This window comes from Protopterus annectens, chromosome 4.part0 (genome assembly GCF_019279795.1).
Source record: "Protopterus annectens isolate FY-2018-M chromosome 4.part0, PAN1.0, whole genome shotgun sequence".
Taxonomy (NCBI): domain Eukaryota; kingdom Metazoa; phylum Chordata; order Ceratodontiformes; family Protopteridae; genus Protopterus; species Protopterus annectens.
Window position 1 is genome coordinate 822,018,190 of NC_056733.1, and position 21,039 is coordinate 822,039,228.

At 38.3% G+C, this 21,039-nt stretch overlaps 1 protein-coding gene across 1 annotated transcript in view; it reads left to right on the forward strand.

The window, feature by feature from the left end:
* The window catches only part of MMP17 (matrix metallopeptidase 17), a 1,131,886-nt gene that overhangs the window by 742,340 nt on the left and 368,507 nt on the right, over positions 1-21,039 (forward strand). The gene's annotated exons all lie outside the window — the stretch shown is intronic.

Consider the following 21,039-nt stretch of genomic DNA (forward strand, 5'->3'; position numbering starts at 1 on the left):
TCATTCACTAGAATAACTAAAAAAAAGTGTTACAGAAGGTTGATTGTGGAGCAGTCCTGCTTTATTTATTTTCTTGATCAAAATGTCCCCTTTTCTTGATCAAAAAATAACACCCCATGCAAGTGCCATAGTACATTGCTTATCTAAATTCTTTTAAGTGGATTCTATGTTTTGTTGGTTGATTACAGAATGAGTTTAATTTAAAATCAAGTTTTGTCACTTGCTGAGATGTCTTTCTCAGATACTCAGACTAGAATGATAAATTAATCTAAGCTCATGAATAGCTTGTTTCATGGGTCACTTCATTTGAATTAGAAAAGTGTCTGTTACCCTGAAAAGGGTCTGAAAATTGTTCTGTTATTCTTTTCATGTGCCATTTATTTTATTGCTTTTTGTCTCCCTGCTGCCTGCTGACCATCACCCCTCCAGAATTACTCCACCTATTTATTCCCCATAGGATGTGAGCTGATTGCAGAGCATCATTCACACCGCCATCAAGGGATTTTGTATTAGGCTGTAACCAGGTAGCTGATGAAGACACTTGCATCATTGTGAGGGCCTCCTGTTCTCTCCTTCATGTGAGTGCTCCTATCCATGTGATAATGATGGCTGCAGTCACCAGCTTGTTAGGTCAAGTCCATGTCACAGGTTATTGCTGTTTCGTCCACAAAGCTCCACTTGTATGGTGCAAAACAGTCATTGGACAACCAGTTCCACCCCAGAGTAGGCAAGCTGGCATGTGCAGCTACCTCCTACCCTCCTCTGCCTTGATCTTATAACACCAAAAACATTAATTCTATTCAAGTCACATCAGTCATAGTTAGGACTTTCCCCCGTGCCAGTCAGAAGGATTGTAAAATTCCTAAACTGGTTAGAACTACACCATCAACTAACATATACACAGCTTCTGAACACTTATAAAATTTTCCAGAATCCATATGCTTGTCCGGCGCAAAATAACATTCCACACAAGTATGTTCCCAATCAGTCATTATGATCCAATGACCAAAAACTCCTGCCTGTCCACAAACCTATCAAATCTACTGGGCATTGTCTGTACTTGTACCCTATTGCTAAGATCTGGAACTCCTTATCTGTATACCTCAGGCCAATACCCTCCCACAAAACCATTCTGAAAGACTCCCTAGGCAAAAGCTGGCTCTAGTCTTGCTCAACACCAGGATAAACTGTATCCCTAAATGTGGACAAATACCTGTTCATATCTTACATCTCCTTACTCTCCCTTCTTCACTCACTTACTTATATCAATTTTTCTCCCTTGGCTTTCTCTTTAAATATACCATAAGCCTGTATTTCTCTTACTTTGTATTGCAATTCTTGTTAGTATTATACTAACTATTAAACTATTATCACATAACTTATATCAACTCCTAACCTATGTTTTATTATTATGTCTAATTCGGAATAAATATTTCAACTTTATTTGCTTTTTGGGTTTTTTGGGGGGAGGTTTGTATTATTTTTAAAGACTTTAAAATTATTATTCTTAAAATGTTTTGTCATACTTTGGAGCTTTTCTCCTCATGTCTCCACTGAAAATGGATTCCTACTGAGTCAGAATTCCCCGGTAATCAAATTTGATAAATAAACAATAACTAATAAATATGATGCTGTTTTCTTCCATTTTTCCTTGCTGAGAAATACATTGTTGTCTGGTATATTCATTCAGATATAAAATGCCACAAAAGACTCTCATCATTTATTTTTTACTCAGTTTCTCATGGGTTAGTCCTTTTCATCATCCAGGACGTGTATGGAAATTTTGAGAGGGAAAAGAAGAGAGAAAATACTGTTAGAGATCTAGACATGCCGGATGACAAATCAGTCATCCTCTTACACTGCAGTTATGCACCCCCATTATTTCCTTACATATGCTCAACTCATGCTTTTAATTTATAAATCTGTATACACCGGTTTGCAGTATTTTTTCCTTTATTAACTTGCAAAAATACTGTCTGTATCCATTTACTAATCATTAATTTATGTAGGCAACAGTGTTCCCTTCTTAGATTCTTTCACTGTCTCTGTTTCTTACTTGTGTTTTATTATTTATGCAATATTTGAGTGAAACAATGTATGATCTGTTTCATATTATTCTAACTGTTGTGTTGTAAATGCTTTTTTGCCATTCAAACACATGGATCAAAAGTCGGAAATGACTTTCCAGCAAACCATTTACGACATTTGACCCTTCGAAGTTCTCCATATTTTGGTAATACGGGTCGCACAACAGAATGATCGCACATACCATGTGCAACAAAACAAAGGTAAACCGTTTTATGTTTATAATATAGACCCCTTAAAATATACAGTTAGACTTGTGCATTCAGTTTCAGGGAAATACCATTCAGCAGAAAGGAAAAGATAATCTTGCTGGCTAAGGATGAGATATGCAGAAGTAGCAGTTCTCACGGGAAAGCTACAGAATGTTCCTTTCTCAAGGGAAAGATATGTGTACTTACAATGGAATGCTAGATAAATAATAGGCAGTTAGGCGCTGTGCTGCACATGCAAGATGAGGCTTGAAAACCAAGGCTAAAAAGGCAAGTAAAACATCAAAGGGTTTTGGCATTATTAGGAAGTACTTCAAACACAGTCAGTCAAGTCAATTAAGTTAGATTTTGGACTGATATGCAAAAGGATTTACAGTGTGTAGCCTCGGTGGTGCAGCAGTTAGCTTTGTCGCCTCACAGCAAGAGGTTCTCCTGTTTGATTCTAGGCTGGAGCGCATTCTGTGTGGAGTCTGCATGTCCTCCCCGCAGTCGAGTGGTGTTCGAAAGACATGCGTGAATGGGCGTGCCTTCGTTGAAGGTTGGGCATTGGGCTGGCACCTCAGCACGATAAAAATCTACTGCCAATCATTAGCGGACTGGAGTTCGGCTGTGGTGACCCCTAACCGGGAAAAGCAGAAAGAAGAAGATGCAAAAGGCTTTCTGTACAGGCACTAGAGTCTGAGTACAGAAGTCAGGTCAAGCATTCATACTATTCAGGAAGAAAAGACTGTTGTAGTTGATATTATTCAGGAGAATCAGAAAATACCTTCAGAATCTTTGGATATATTAATCAGCAATGTTGTTATTATCCCGCATTCCAGAATTTTTGCAGACTGTTATTGTTTATCAGCACTGTTATTGGAGACAGTATTCAAATATTGTTAACATCTGTTAAAGCATTCTTAACCAAACTACAGTGTGTAGAATTCATTCTTAAAAGTACAAAAAAGACTTAACCCATAAAGGAGAGACTGGCACCTGTTCAGCACAAGTTTGGGTAATTAACAGATAAAAAACATTTATTCCAGTCTCATTTCAGTTATCTCACGCATATTTTATTGCATGTTTTTATCAGTGTAAAGTAATAATGAAAAAATTTTTTTAACAATTCACTGACAATCTAAACACATCTTTAAGCATATTCTTTAACAATCTACAACCCCAATCAGACTTCAGACTTTTATGTTCTGAAACCTAGGAAACTGGCATTTTAAAATGTTTTTTATGGTTAGTCATTTTTATTTAAGTGCATATGTTATTGCAAACATTTCATTTTTTGAGTTGATATAATGACTAACTTTTTTAACACCCAACTCTAAAGCACCACACCTTAGTACTAGATTTACTAATTAATTCATTGTATAATTGCCAGGCTATTTAATGGAGGTTACTGCACACTGCAATTTGTTTTCACTTGATAAAGCTCAGGACTGCCTGAGCGAAAGTGCTTGTGTGATTTTTATCTGTGACTTTTGGAATACTTCAGAAATAAAAATACAGCCTTGTGGACTTTAGCAGAGTTCCGGTTCCTTTCTTCAAGGTCGTGGATTATTCTTTGCTTGTCTTTGGTTTTTTGTGCATCATTTCAGTTATTTCCAGTTAATTCCAGTATACTACAGTCTGGTCAATTCTTTCACTGTTACTTGGTGTTAATGGGTTTTCTGTCTTGAATTCAAAGCATATAAGGCTATGCAGTGCTCTAACCTTAGCATTATCATTTGTTAAGTCAGAGTTTTCTTAGATTCCAGGAGAAGTAGGTTTGAGCATTTACAGTATGTGCGATCCTTAGCTGTCTGAGTGCTGTTCTTATGATGTTTTATATATGTGTAGTGAAAGTTAGTTGCTGATCAAGTGCTGAATTCAGTATCTTTGTTATGTAACTATAGGTAGGGGTGTACTATTAATGTTTAGTGAGGAGTTTGATTTTATTTTCTAATGCATGCCAGAGAGCTTGGTAGTAGATTTTTAGTAGCTGATTGCAAGTTGATTTCCACTAAACTGATTTTATTGTAGATCAAAGTTGTGTTGCACTTTTTCTTGCAGCCTGTGAGCTGAGTTGTCAGAAAGAGGTACATAGAGGGTTATGATTGAGTCTCCATTCATAACCATGCTATTGTGTGCTAGACACATGGATGCCAAGAAATTCACCATGGGAGCAAAACAGATTGCCCTTGATCTCACATGCAGTAATTTCTCTTCACACAAACGATGCTGCATTTATTACAGAACTTATAAAAAAGGACAAAATACAATGGCAGACTGACTATGGTTCTAACTTCTTCTCCAAGGCAAGCAATGTTCCATAATATTTCTTTATCAATAACAAAGCAGAGCTATTATCTCTTGTATAATCTTACAATACATAGCTACAATGCCATGTATCACAGGATACAAACGTTTTCTGACCTAGTTTGCTCAAAAGTGATTACTAAAATACAGAAATTCATTCTGACACCTATATTTAGGTTTTTCATGCTATTAATGGTTGTAGAAATAGTAATAGTTATCCCTAATGAAGACTGATATGCAATGATTGTTCTTAAGCCAGGATTCAGGGATGGCCAGTATGTTGGGACTGCACTGTGACATCCAAGTATATATATATAGTATATAGCTGACCAGTTGTTATTGATGCTGTTCAGATTTACTAGTGATTGTTTTTTGTGTATAGTGGCATGTTGCAATCTGTGTAGTGTGGTACTGTAATGCCTGGGTTTGGCTCACTGTCTCCTTCCACGATCACAGATAGTGCATCTACGAAAGACAAGGGAGTATATTGTTTGCTAAAAGCTTATATTTAGTAAATATGGAGACTGTAGCTGCATAATTGTACTAGAGATGACTGTGTATTTTAAGTAGTTAGACTATCACTCTGATTACGAGACATGTATGTGTTGTATGGAATTCCACTTTATAATCTCGAAATACTGAAATCTCGAATTTCAATATCCCGAGACAATAAAGTCGAACGTTCCAAATTACAAAACCCTAACAAGATCACAAACATAAACACACCATACACCACACAACACATACATCATCCAACGCACACTATAACAAACCAACAAACAAAACACACACAAACGCAAAAACACAAACCATCAAACTTACACTACATATAAGCAGGGGGGCAAGCCCCCCTGCACCCGCCATGTGGGGGGCTGCACCCCCACCCCTCCACCACTTATATATACTAACTCCGAGATCGCAATAAACAGAAAAAGACAGCAAACTCACCACTACACACTCTACAGTACCCTCGCACACACACGTCACAAATACACAAAGACCACCACTTTCAACACTTAAACACTTATACTTTTACCTGCCTACCCTAATCCACACATAAAACTTCCAAACACACTCACATGCACTCAAACACATACCTAAAACCCAACAAAATACTCACTTACCTTACATTTTTATTTTTTATTTTACATTTGTTAACCGGGATAGTCCAACTGGATAAATGTCCATTTTCAGTGGAGGCCCAGGGAGAAATGCTCCAAAGAGACAAATATAGACAACGTACAGAAAAAACATGGGTACATATTTCAACTAGATCTATTAGGGTATCAAGTTGTTGACACATATAGGTATAAGCTTCAGACAGTTACAGTAGTTAATAAAAATGATTACATTGTACATACTCACACAGATACAGGTATACCATCATTCCACTATTGTGGTATATATTTATATGTAGGTAACAAATAAGTCACTAGTTTAAGCCAGGAGTTACAACAGTATCAGAGTGGTTCTGGTATTAATCTGGTATAGAACAGGGACATAGCCATTTGTTGCTGAGGTAATTGTTGATAGCTTTCTTAAATGTAGGTAGGGAGGTTACTAGGGTTATGGATGCAGGCAGGGAGTTCCAGATTTTGGCCACATAAGAAGAGTAAAGGGAGTCACCAGCATGGTTGTGAGATCTAGTAACTGCTAACTGTAATTTGTCAGTTGAGTGGGGTTGTCTGGGACAGGAATATTGTTGTACAATGTAAACCAGTGAAGGTGCTATAGTTTGTGATAGCCACTGTAGTAAACATTCCGTGATGGGAATATTATTGCCTGGGGGGATATAACCTGTTACTAAGTTGATAATTTTGCTGCTGCCTATTTTGAGCTTAGTTAAGAGTATTTCCACCTTGTCCAAGGGGGGTAAAGTTAACTCAGTTTTAGCTATGGTTAGTGTATTTTTGTAAAGTAGGGCAATGCCACCACCCTTCTTCTTTAGTCTATCTTTTCAAAGTATGCTCTTTGGTAGTTGGTTTTAGCCATGTTTCTGTTAAACTGATTATATCTGGGAGATATTGTGAGATTAGAGTATGAAGCTCATGTATTTTATTGTTTATGCTCCTGATATTTAGATTTAGGAGGAGTAGACTCTTTGTTGGTCTGGTATTGATTTGGGTTAGTGTGAGAGGTTTTTGTACATTCGTTGGAGGATTTGTACTATAAGGACCTGGTTTAGGGTAGATATCTCCATCATTTAATAGTTCCTGTTTGTTTTTTAGTAGTATTTTCACTAGCTTTTGTAGTAGTATTATGTATTTCTGGGTAGTAAAAGATTTAGGGTAGGTGTTGATGGGTTTAAAAAGGGTATAGCTAGTGGCAGTAGTGTTGAATAGGGTGGGGCTTATTGTTAGGGAGTATGTAGAGAGGATGGGAGAGATAATGGATGTGGATTTGTGGGGAGGGGAGGAGTTGTTTTGTATCGAATAGTTGTAGCAAGTGATGTGGTAGGTAAATACTAGGAAGAGCAGTAGGGTCATTTGCTGGAGGATGATATTCATATTAAGTGGCTTTGGTTAATTGCCAGGAATTAATTGGAATGATTTAATTAAATGTATGAGGGTAGTGAGGGGTGTGATTGGTACTAGTCAATGAAGTGGGTGGGAAGGATGTTGATTGGGTGTAAGTTAATTGTGGGAGGGACTGGATAGGTATAAATATAGTTGATGTAGGGGTGGGTGGGAATTGTGGGTAGGGTAGGGGAGCGGAGAGAGCCCGAGCATAGTGAGGGCGAATGGAGTGGGGCCGACCTATCTGGCAGGTAAGACCACAAAAAACTATCAGGTAGACCTGAGCATATGAGTTACTTGGATATGCCACAAAGATCTGTTCTTTTCTAGCTGAAATAATGTAAATTATGGTTAACTATCTTGTTTTGCAGTTCTTTATATCAGGGTAAAGGGTATTTCTATATCTGCAAGTTATGCCTCACTGTAGTCAGGTTCCTTGCCTATATTCCACAGAGAGTAGCAAAGGTAGGAAATGGCCTGAGAGGGATCGTTTAGTATACAGACCTGTGATACAATTCAACTATTGTTTGATGTAAGTTGGAGGGTAGAGGGGGAAAAACTAAACCTGCCGCCTGCCTCCAGGTGAGCTTACAGGGAAGACGAAATGCGACTATTAACCTTGTTTCAAAGATGGAGTTTTGATGGCTGGATACTTTAGTTGAGAAGGACTGCTCAGTAGCAGCTCCAGGTAACACACAGTCACACAGTGGAGACTAGGGCTGGGTATTGGTTAAGGTGGCTGATAGGTCTAGAAGTGAGGAGATAAGAAAAACATATAAGTAGGAAGGCAAAAGTACACTCATATTTCACATACTAACACTATCAAGCTACATGAGAATGAAATTCTACTGAACACAAATTGGCGCATAAAACTCTAGCACAGTACACCTTGTTATACAGTAGGTAAGTAGCTTATGTGTAAGTTCACTATATTTACTATACAGAGTGTGACTACAGACCAAGATAAGCCAATCATAGTGGTGATAACATTTGTAGGACCACAGTATTGGTTATACATAAGCATGAATTCAGGCTCTAGGAACATAAACTATCTATTGTAATGTAAAGCCCTAACAACTTAGGCAGCTATTAATTCGACTCAATGCTAACCTCTCACTCCCCCTCTTTGTATAGCATATAACTCAAATTGCAGTAATGGCATTTTCCCAGAGACTATAGTGTAGATAGGGGGACTCCTTCAGGCAACACAATCAGTTGCGAGAGTGCCTAGTTCTGTTATTACGTTAGGGAGTTACCAATCCCAGCTGTTTGTACCAGCTGCCATAGCGTGCTCACTCCTCTGCCAAGTCATTTAGACTGGGAGGATCTGGGATAAGGGGGGCTTGGGCCCACGCAGTTTCCTGGTCATGTTGGAGCAGGTCAGAGCTATTGCCCGTGCCTAAAAACAATGTTATGTGCATGCTAAGGACCTTTCTGTGACTTCCTTGTAGTAGGGAGTGAACAGTGTTCCAGATTAGTAGTGTATAATGCACAAACTATGCGATCACACTAACTGTCCACAAGGATGCAGTGCAGAGCTGAGCTTCGCGCCTAAGCCCTATTTGTGTAGGCAATATATGTATAAATATAGTTACGAACATTCACCATAATTAGGCGTGTAAGCAACTCCCTGGTGCCGTTGGTGTAGTTTAAACACTTTTAACAGCCTTCGCTAGTTAGGTTATTGTGTAGGCAATATATATATATATATATATATATATATATATATATATATATATATATATATATATATATATATGTTGGTGAATTACAGACCCATAAGCCTGAACAGCCTCACCTGTAAGGCCATGGAATGTACCATTATGGACCTCATAAATAAAGACATAGGTGACCTACAAACCCTGGATCCCACCCAATTCAGCTTCGTGAAGGGCAGATCCTAGACCATTGACAAGGGCAAATCTGTGCACACAGCATACCTCAACATGGCAAAGGCTTTCAACATAATCCCACTTTCAGGCATTACTGATAAACTTAGCAAACTGAATGTCAATCCCTTCATTGTAAAATGGGTTGCCAACTGGCTCAGAAACCAGACACACACTATCAAAATGGGTGACTCCACATCAGCAACCAGCAAAAAGATTTGCAGGAATCACCAAATAAGGGCTCGCACCAAGAAAATATAATGTATTTATTGAATCCACAGCGAGAGTCACAGCCAAAATTAACGCTTCCAAGCTGATATGTTTTCGATCAAAATCTTCTTCAGATACAAACAGCGTTATAAAACAACCATAATATATACCCTGTTATTTAATTGAAAAATTGCCTGTCCAATAAAATTCTTGCTTAAAAAACTCACAATTAACATTCCGTGGAAAAAAAACAAGGGACACATTACATTGTTTTAAAATATATAAAGCACAATTGTCTCTAATTATTTTTAGTATTTAAATAATTGTTGACAAAAATTTATTAAAAACCACTAACAATAATGTAATCCTTGACAAAATTCTCTAAAAGAAATATATATATATAATGTATAATATATAATGAATAGTATAATAGTAATGCTGCCATCTGGTGGTTTGCTTATAAAATACATCTAAAAAAATCAAAGTTTTGCTGATCTTAATCTCAATACAGGCTTAATAGACAAAAAAATCATTTAGACCAGGGGGTTTTGCAGATTCCAAAATAATCTGCCAAAACAACTCCCTGTATTCCAACTTCGCCTCCCACATACCTCCTCTTATGTCCTTGGGGACAGTTTCCTAAACAAAAAAGACAAATTTTGCCTGAGGACAAACACAAGTGTGCCTATACAGTGCGTTGTTGTTATGCTGTTTTCTATCTCCACATCAACCAGCAGACCTGTTACCAGTGGGGTGCCACAGAGATCAGTGCTGAGCTGCCTACTGTTTTGTATATACTTCTCAGAAGTTCAGGTCAAAACTAAGGGGTTGTGGCTGACCAGGTTTGTAGATGACTGTGAACTAGGTGCAATCACTGAATCCCCAAATGATGTCAGTATACTCCAGGAAGGTCTCACAGAGACCAACGACTGGTGTATTAGTCATGGTCTCAAAATGCAAAGAGATGTATCATCATTCCCTTCAGCCCAAACAATGTCCCCTCACACTATCAAATCGACAACAATACCCTAAGTACCCATGAAGTGGTAAGGTACCTGGGATCACAAGTTGACTGTGACCTTAACTTCGACCACCATGTGTCTACTGTAGTAAGGAAAGCTTTCGATGTACCATGCTTGATTAGTAAAGACATCATCTCTAGAGCAAAAGAAGTTATAAAACCCCTCTACTCGGCACTTATCCAGCCCATAATTGAGTATAATGCCCCACTTGGCATGTACCATACTAAACACCTGCAGCAATTAGAGAGACCTCAGAGGTTTCTAGCAAAGAAGATCAAGGTACTCCAGCTTGTGCCTTACACAGTCTAACTAAAAACTCTGTTACTATACTCCGTATCATATATACTTCTTAGAGGAGACTTATGCCTGGCCTACAGAGCAGTGCAAGACACAAACCTAATGAACTTGCTGCATATCCATAAATCAAATGGGACTAGGTCTACCAGTTCCAGGGACCTAAATATGGCCTGTGACTTAAATAGGATATACTGGAGGGACAGATTTATCTCCCAGCAACTGCTGCGTCTTTGGAACAGGCTACCAATTCATGTAAAGCAGAACACCTCTATTACACTATTCAAGAGGAACCTGGATGAGTGGATCGGGCACCATAAATTCTTACAGGGGATAGAGCCCACAATCCTCCTGGACATAGGCAGTCATCATGTCAAAGGAAAAAACTTCAAAGACCAATACACGTAAGGTTCAGTTAAGGTACATTTAATAACTTGCAGCAAGGAGACAAAAACATGCAAATACAAGATTTTGCCTAACTACTGACAGGAAGTATGCTATTCTTATACTGTTTTACAAGACATGGCCTTCTATAGCTGACGTAATCAAACACAACTTTCAGTATTGTTCTACAATAGATGTTGCTCAGATTTTCTGCTGACATGACTAAATTTGTGAGAAACGTTTGAGAAAAACAACCTGGCCTTAGTGGGCACTAACCCATTACAGGCCCCTATTGTACAATTCTAATACATGTGTTATATTTCAAAGTACTTTTCTAACTCAGGCATAAGCAAATGCTGATTACAGTTCATCTTTTCAAACAGTCTTTGTTCTAATTATCTATAGCTTCTGCAGCTGTGTATTTTCTCACAGCACAAGCGGAACTTCTTGTCTAAGTTTCATAACATTTATACAAGTGGTATTGTTCTATTCATTATTTCCCTGACACAAGCAGAAATCATCTGCTTCTCAGTAAATTTCCAAGGCATAAGCAAAGATTTTAGCTGCGCATATTTCACGACAATACAAGGTCAGAAAGCTTCTGCAATTTGTACAGATTTATGCAGTGTAAAATAGAATAAATGTGTTAACCCTTTTCAAGCTCTAAATGCACTAAGCATATTACTAATACATACACTAATACATATTTTTCTGACACATCACTAAATACAATCTTGAGTATTGACTAGTATTTCTATGGTATTACATTGGGATGAAACGGCTAAGCTTAAAATGACCCTCCGGGTTGATAGCCTAGTAATCTCTTATGACCCTATGATTTTAGGAACTTAATTCTTATGGAATTCTTCTTAAACAAACTGCTTCTAACTAAGTTGATGACTGAAATGTACTTATGGTGAGATGAATAAAAGTTAGCACACTGAAAAAAGTGGATATGAGTACATAGTGGCGGAAAGGGAGACACAGTAAACTGCCGTCCAGTTAGTTTGCCTGCATCACATAAAATAGATGTAATCAATTATAAATGAAAGTATTTTTGAGTATGCCCTGGTCAGTGTAATCCAAGGGGCCAAATATGGCATACTTTCACAGTGGAAACATCGTATTAAACAAACATGATAATTATTCTAAAATGTCCCCCTAAAATAATAAACACTGGAGGCTGTGCTCGTGTTACCACCTATATATATAAATAATATATATAAATAATACCATATAAGTTACTCAGATTTGTAGTGGATCCTAGGGTGGTACTTTGAATTAAATATCAGCGTGACAGCAAGACACAGAGGGGACTAGCAAATGGAATCCACAGTGCAGGTGGAAACGTTGCTAAGTGCCATACTGAAGAGTTCAGTTATGTAGTCAGTTCTCCTTTCTTACTTCAGAAGGGAAATTGTTCAGTCATCTTTAGAGACATCTTTTCTTTAAATATGACCTTGTTGGAAATGGTCTTGCCTGAAATCCCTAGCATTGCTTGATAGTTTTTCTCTTCTTCCCTTAGCATGCAGTCATACAGCTATTTATAGCTATAACTTGACTTTTGCCTCACTTTGTGCATTTTTAGGCCGTTTTACAACAAGAACCAGCAAATGCCTTGAGTGTGCCTTTATTTTGTATATCACTGAGATGCAGTGCCTACCATGATTGCAATATGCAGTCTTTACCAGTTTTCACAGACTGTATGTTTTTAGCATTATATGGCAAAATAATCAACAAGAGAATGGAAAGGCAGATTTGGTGGGAACCTGTAAGTGGCAGTGTCTCTAAAGACTGTCCTTTTAGAATGGAGGCTGCTAAAGCTTGACACAGTGTGTGTTTGTGTGTGGCATGTGTTGTAGATAATACAATATGTGTTACTGTATGTAATTAGGAGTGGAAATTTAAGGTCCTAATAGAATTGTGCTAATAATAATAATATTGGCGATGAGAATTTAAGTAGAGGACAGAATGTGTGCTAGGCTATAGCATTATGAATATTAGGTACTTGACAGGATGTGTGCTTGTACATAACATTAGGAATTAGAATTGGGGCATGTGATATAATGTATGTTAGTATATATCATTAAAACCAAAGGGTAAAACGGCCTCACAGACAAATGATTCAGTAAAAAAAACTGCAAGAAAGATAAAGTCAAGCTTGGAATAGAACATTAAGTAGTTAACACACGAGTGTATTAATATATAGCATAAGGAATGTGGGCATTGTATGGGTTTTAGTGAGAATGTGCCACTTTATGAATGGCAAATATGCATGTGTGTGTGTGTGTGTGTGTGTGTGTGTGTGTGTGTGTGTGTGTGTGTGTGTGTGTGTGTGTGTGTGTGTGTTAGAGTTTGAGCAAGTGAGGTAGGTATGGAGTTTGTGATTTTACTTACATTTGCTTTATTTCCTAAATCAAGTGCTATTCCTTTCTACAGCTATAACACATATTTTCAGTGAGCTACATCTAAACCGATTCCTTTACCAAATATGTGAGAGGTTATGTCGTATAAAGCCAGACTGGGGGAGGGAGATTTTCTGGACTGAAGTTCAATGCTATTGTCAGAGAAATGATAAAGATTGCTTGTACTATAAAAGTGGCACACTTTGCGCTTTGCAGCATCTGTTTCTGTTTCTAAGGTGAAATTAGCGGAATGGAAGTATATGATGATGCATACGATGTGTATACTACAGAAATGGCGTATTCAATAAATGACAGTGAAAATGCAATGCAAGTGATAACAGAATCTGCAGATGTGCGTGACACTAACAGCAAGAGCATACATAAGTGAAAGCAAATTCACAGAATGGGAGTGTAACTGATTGGTGGCACATGGCCTTAACAAGATGCCACTGAAACTGACCGCATGCTTTGGTGACACTGAAAAAAGTACACACATGAAAGAAACAACATGTGAGTGTTGCTGAATGATAATTTATATAATCATGAGTGAAGAACATTGAAAATTTAAGAGGATAAAGTAATGTGCAGATGAAACATAATAGTGTCAGTAAGAATGTGGTCGTGGGTGATGTGTTGCATATATTAGCAAAAGACATTTAGTAAGTTTGTAGTCAATGCTTCAAAGCTCTGGCCAGGTGATTAAAGGAATCATATATTCATGTATTTTAATGAGTGAGCTCCAGTATGGGACTGTACATGAGTAACAGAATCATGATAGAAATGCATTTACATAATGCATGTGATTTAACAAAGTATGTGCTCAGGGATGTTCCTAAATGTTGTTAAATGTCAGTGCCAGTGGGAAATAGAACACATATGCTAATAGAAAATTTGCTGTTCCTCTGCATTTTGATATTGAAAACATAAAAGAATGTAGTGCTTCTGATGTTTCCCCCTTTGACTAACAGTACTTAAGTTATATTTCTAAATAAATACAAATGTACTAAGTGAACATATGTAGTGTAGCAGTTGTTAGTGTGAGCTGCTGGTGAAAACTGGTTTGTTTTCTTTACCCTAATGCTGACATTTCTTGATGGAAAAAAATGCAGATGAATTTTCCAGATATAGTTTGCTGATAAAGCACTTCTTATTCTGTGATGGTAATGGTTGAGCGTATACATGCTGTTTGCTAGAAGGCACCCCCTGTGAGTCTCAAGCTGTCTCGCCACAGCTATTAGCTCCCTGTATGCTTATTATCAGATGCCAAGTTACTATGTTTGCTGTCAATCACTACAAATTTGTTTTCTGTATTTGTACCAATACTGTTAATGCATGAAAAGGTATAATTTAAGTATGTCACAGATAGTGCGATAGTTACAGCTTCAGTTTGACGACCAGCAGGTCAAACCTCTGTCCCCAACAGATTCAAATGTTTGTTGTATGAGCCTAGGAAAGTCACATGGGGTTAAGTTTTCAAATCCTACACCATATTAGAACCCACCTGTGAACCAAATTAATACTAGAACTGGCTTGCAATTTGCAACTGAATGCATCTGGGATTTCCAAACCTGTTTTGGAAGCAAAACCATAAGTCTGTTAATGAACAACAGTTTCTATCAGAAATTTGATATGTGCTATCAAAAATTAATTTTCTTATCAGAGTTCCATCTGAAACATGAAAAACAAGCATAGCTGCAGCATATGTAGGCAGTAGAAACCTCATGTGCTGCCCAGGTTTTTAAAAAGTACACTGTTTTAATGATCTAGTAATGTAACCATTATATCAGAGACTGCAGAAAAAAAATAGACTTCACCAGTAATAATACTTGTGAGTGTCCCTTGGTAAGAAAGTTCACATCCCTTCCCTAACCTCCGTATGACGTCTTTGTAATGCTTCCCCTGACCTTCGCATTAGTATGTTGTCTGAGCCCTCTGTGGAATAAACTGAGCTGATTTATGAACTTTGCTTTCTCTTTTATTTTCTGCCTTGAATTCCTTGTCAGCACTGTTCCTCTTATCAAAGGTTTTGCTGAGCATACCAGAATTAAGACTGCCTGCTATATGCCACCAGTCAACTAGAAAAGTGACAGATTATGCTTTGCTTTTTCATACATAGAGTCACTAAGGTCATTATATTTTCTTCCTTCTGTTATACAGCCTATTGATGTTGTGATTCCACCAGGGTGGCTTGTTTTTCGGAGTTGGTTCTGTACTTATTCCTGGTGGGTACAGCTGCATCTATGCAGCTATTAACATACTTGTATAGGGTTTCTTTGAACAGTTTCACATAGGCTGCAGTGTTCTCAAGTCTTAGGAGGGCTTGAAATTTTGCCAGGTTATCACTGAATAGCAGGAAGTTAGCCTTAGGGTACTTCCTGAATATTCCAGGGTTAATTGGGGTTCCAAATTTTATTTTTACTTCAAAGGAGACTGTTCAATGGTCTGACCTCACCAGAGAAGTTAACTAGAGGGGCATACAGCACTCTTGCATATTAGTCATGACCAAATCCAGTATGTTTGCCCCCGATCTGCATATTAACAATCTTGTCTAGTGAGTTTGTGTTTACAAAATCCAGGAATCTCTGTGCCTGCATATTCGCTGTTATATATGATTCCTACTTAATGGTAGGATAGTTAAAGTCGCTTATGAATATGATATTGGATTGAATGGTGAATGTTTCTATTAAGCTTAAATACATGTTAAATATGTGTTATACATTTCCTGGGTCATAGAGGGGGACCTATAGCTTGCAAGGTAGTGGTATGGGATTTTTCCTGTTGTGATTTGAACATTGAGAACCTCAAGTGCAGCATCCTGTTTGACCAGCGTTGAGTTATATGACACATCCAATTTTAGTCCCTACCTGTGTAGTAGCTGGCCTAAATGTGTGGAAGGCATTATAGCCTTGCACTGCCGGGCTACTCTCCATGGCTTTAAACCCTGTCTCAGTGACTACACAGACATCAGCATTTTCTAAGGTAGAGAAAGCTTGTAGGGTGTGGAGTTTCTTGTTTAGACTCCTAACATTGAACAATAACACCTTTAGATTTTGTTGGCTTTGATTTGCTATGCTGGAAGTATCTTTAGATTGGCATTGCCTTTAAAATGCACTATGAGGAAGGACATATTTTTGTAATATTCAAAAGCTTAGCGGGGAGATGTGAAGACCATCCCTGGCTAAACAGTGTAGTCTGTTGACCATCTCCTTCCATGCTGACAAATATTACACCCCGTTAGAATGCCACCAGAAACTAAGCCAATTGTTAAAGTCAGTCAACTTCTGTTCATATTGTGGCATCTTTGGAGAAGGTAGAATCAATGTTCTGTTCATACCAGCCTGGGACACATATTCTGAGAGCTCCATGATGTCAGTCTTTATATAGTCTAGGAAGGTATGTCTCTGGTCATTTGCACCCACATGGACTTTCAATAAGTCATCCTGGCACTTGTGGTCTAATGCCCTGAGTGTGTGCATAATATGGCAAATCCTGGTCCTTGATAAGCAACTAATTGTGAATTTCTTTTTACTCAGCCTGGTTAGAGGGACAGCAGTGTGTCTCACAATGTAGTCTCCAATGACCAGAATGTTGGATTTTGTAGTGACTTGCCTTATGGCATTACAATTAGAGGCTCCATGTGACAAAGTTGTTTGTGTCGATTTGGGTGTTGTTTTGAAAGAGTATATTTGGAGCTACTGAGGGCATGTTTTGTGTGTGTTTCTTTTAGGAGGTCTTTGGGGTTTAGGAAAGTTGCATTTAAGTGTCTCAGCATATGTGGGTCTATGTGTCTGTGTCGTGCTATATGTGATGGGCTGCAGTATGTCTATTACTGACAACCTGATTGACATTAGGAGTGCTTTTATGTGATAGCTTTGCCTCCTGCGGCATTGTGCAAATACATCTTAGACATATATTATCAGTTCAACAGAGAATTTGCTGGTTGTCAGTAAATATGAGGCAATTTCTACACTGCCTCAGGATGCCCATATTCACCAAGCTGGTAACAGAAATAGTGAGAAACTTCTTATCCATGACAATAGGCCCTTTTTTATTGATTAGATGGTTGAGGTGGGAATACAGAGTATCTGGTTTGCAACTATGGAGACAGCACTTGTCATTGTGCAACTAGGAATTGGTAAAATTTCAAGGGTGTTTCTACAAGAAAATATCAACTCAAGCAGCCTCCATCTATACAGGGCACTGCCAAACACCTGAGGGGAAACTATTATAATAGACTCTGATAATTTATGGATGAAGTATTTGAGGAAATAGTTTTGAAGTTAGTTTACACAGTAGTTAAGCAGTACTTACTGAAAAGAAAGAATTGCCTTAGTCAAGAATGAAGAACAATGGGGATTCAGCTAATTGGTTACTACTACTACTAATGCTGGTCTCACCACAATGTCACACTGTTGGGATACAAGGCCCCTTTGCTTCTTCTCTCATCACCAGAAGCAAAACAGTAGTACCAATCCTAAGATGAGAAGCAGGCCTCAGGCTCTTTGGTGATCAACAGTCTTGTCCTAGATGATGCAGGGGTCTGCAGGCTTGTTGTTGCCTTTTCCTGGTAGATACCTTGAATAGCAAAAAGATCAATCAGGAAGGTCCCACACTGGCACTCACTGTCCAATCAGAGACAGTCAAGAACCAATTCCCTCTGCTTAGGAGCAAAATAATAGCACAAATTCCAGGCTGGTGCCTATGAAGCAGTTATCAGGCTTTCTGGTGATCAATTGTTTCCAGGAAATAATGTCACCGCACTCCTTCTCTCACCAGGAGCAAAACAATACACTAATCCCAAGATGACTACTGAGAGACAGAATGTGGTTTTCTAATGATTGGTGGTCTTGGACCAGATATTGCAGATTTTAAAGGTAAGATGGGAAAAAATGGGTCAGCATCCTAAGAGATGTAGTATGCACTATGAAAGAGGAGGTAACTCATGCTTTAGCACTCTAAGGATGGAGGGAGAGCCACTAACTTTAAAACAGCAAGACAGATTGGGTGAAGATGGCCACATAGTATTTTGGCTCTATGGAATGCAGTAGAAGGGCCAATAAATGTAAATAAGTGAAGGGGGAGTGACTTCACAAAATTATAAGTTTATGCTGTCTGACAGTAGCCAATGAAAGAGGAAAGGGAAGGAATTATGTGGTCAAATTAACATAAGGGGTGGGCAGATTGACAGACATTGAGTTTAAAAACACAACAACAATATAATGGGAGGATAGGGAAATTTTAATATCTCTGTATCTCACAAGAGGCACAGTTCTGGTTTCATAGGTTCATAGGTATATACTAGGCTAATGACCACTAGGGCTTTTATAAGCCTAGCCATGCAACCCAACCCAGTTGTGTCCCTGTGTATCATGGGTGTTTACTAGGAGGGGATATGTTAGCTAGGAAGTTTCCAGAGGTTATATGGGGAAGTATATGTTAGTTTTGTTATTACTGTCTGCTTCTGTCTATCAGAGATATGGGTCCGAGACCCAGGGTGAATTTCTGATTTTCCATCCATTGGTCAAGGTTGCACTTAAATAGGGTTGGGGTGGACACTGCTTCACATGGATTGGAAGCCTGTTTCACAGCATGCGTATCCACTGAAACACATATGTGTCTCACCAGCATGTCTTATCTATGTCACAAGCAAAATTTAAAAACTTGGATCTAGTGGTTCTGATGCTGTTAGTTTTGCTGATGTGAAAAAGGTTCATCAGAGCTGCATCTGAAGATGCCTTGTATGCCAGGCATAGATCACCTCTCAGTAACCTGTAGGAGGCCGAGTATAGATATAAGGTTTAAGGTGATCCATATAGGACAATGTATTTATTTATTTATTTGTTTATTTATTTATTTGTTTGTTTATTTATTTATTGCATTTGTTAACTGGGAAGGTCAACTGGGCCTAGGTGAGCCCATTTTCAGTAGAGGCCTGGGGAGAAAAGTTCCACATAACATTAATAGTCCATACAAGAAAAAGCATAATATACAGTGTATATGCAGTCTCAGTGCATGGAAGTAAATATTAAACACAATGGTACAAGTTACTTACAAACATTACACATCAACATTGTGTACAATTTGATCACTGAGGATGGAGTTAGTCAGGTTTTGATTGTTACTTGGAGTTTTGTAGGCATAAGCAGTTGAATTCAGCAAGTCAGAGAGAGCTCCTAAATAGTGATATTGTAGAGGGATATAGTAGTGGATCAGGTGTTAGGAGGTACTATCTTGGCACAAGTACGTTGCCACAGAGAAGAGAGGTGTGATCTGAGAGACTTCTTAAAAAGAGCAGGATTACTGATTGCTCTGATAGAAGGTGGGAGGGCATTCCATAGTTTTGAGACAGTAAAAGAGTCCAGCATTTAACCACCTGCAAGGTTAGGTTTTTCAGCTTTCGGCATCATTGTGTTTTTGGATTTTAGTGATCTGTTAGGGTGGTATGTTAGCCAATAAGGAGGAGAGGGAGGGGCATGTTGAAGGCTTATATATGGGTTTATGTGCAGTGGTCAATTGTGAATAAGTGAGGTAGTGTGGGAGTTCGAGCCGGTTTAGCTTTTGTAGAGATAAGCAGTGGTCTGCTGAGTTTTTTGAATTTGTTACAGATTTGGCAGTCTTGTTGTAACATGAGTCCAGTTTGGTTTTCAGGGAGGACTGGATATTGGTGAGGATTGCGGCACCATATAGTAGAGATGGTAGCAGGAAGGATGATGCTAGAGCTTTCTTAGCAGTAATATTAAGGTAGTATTTGTGTCTATAGAGGGTACCTAATTTTTGATGTTGCTATGGATATGGAGGTTGAATGTTAGATTTTCATCAATAACTCTTAGCAGTTTGATACTTGAAATGACTTCAGTGAGAGTATTATTATTGGATTGGACAGAAAAATCTTTCTTGTTCAGAGCGGTAGTTTTTTGGGGGGTATTAGAAGTTTGTTTTTATTGGGATTTAGAGTGAGATGGTTGTTTGACATCCAAGTTTCAGTTGAAGTGAAAGCATTTTGGGTAAGACAGTGTAACTCGGATATAGATTTGGCAGTACAGATTATTGTGGAATTATCTGCATATTGGATAACTGTGCCATGGATAAGGGGACCTATCCTTGAGATACACCTGTGGTTGTGTTGAGAAAAGGTGAAAAGGAGTGTTGCCATTTGGTGGACTGTTGCCTATTGGTGAGATAGTCTGAGAACTAGTTTAAGGTATAGGGTGAGAGACCTAAGTTGGTGAGTTTTATGAGCAGAAAGGGTTGTGAAACTGTGTCAAAGGCCTTAGAGAGATCTAGGAGCAGTGAAGAGACTATGTAACCGGCATCAGAAACCCTGTTTACTGTGTCCATAAAGGATATGAGAGCAGTGCGGGTACTATGACCTGGCCTGAAGCCATGCTGTGTAGAGAAAAGTATCTGGTTTTGTACAAGATAGTTAAGAAGTTGAGTGTGAATACATTTTTCTAATATTTTAGAGATGAGAGAGAGGATAGTGATGGGTCAGAAATTAGAGATATCAGAGTTATTGCCATCTTATGGAGTGGAAGAACAAATGCTTTCTTCCATATGTTCAGTATACTGGACTCCTGAATAGATCTATTGAGGAGTGTGCTGATAGGATACGCAATGGAGTTTGCAGATAGCTGTAGAAATTCAGCAGGTAAATTGTTTGGTACGTTAGTTCAAGGTTTAAGTTTATGAAGTATTGTTTTATAGTGAAAGTTAGTGCAAGTGAGAATGAGAATAGA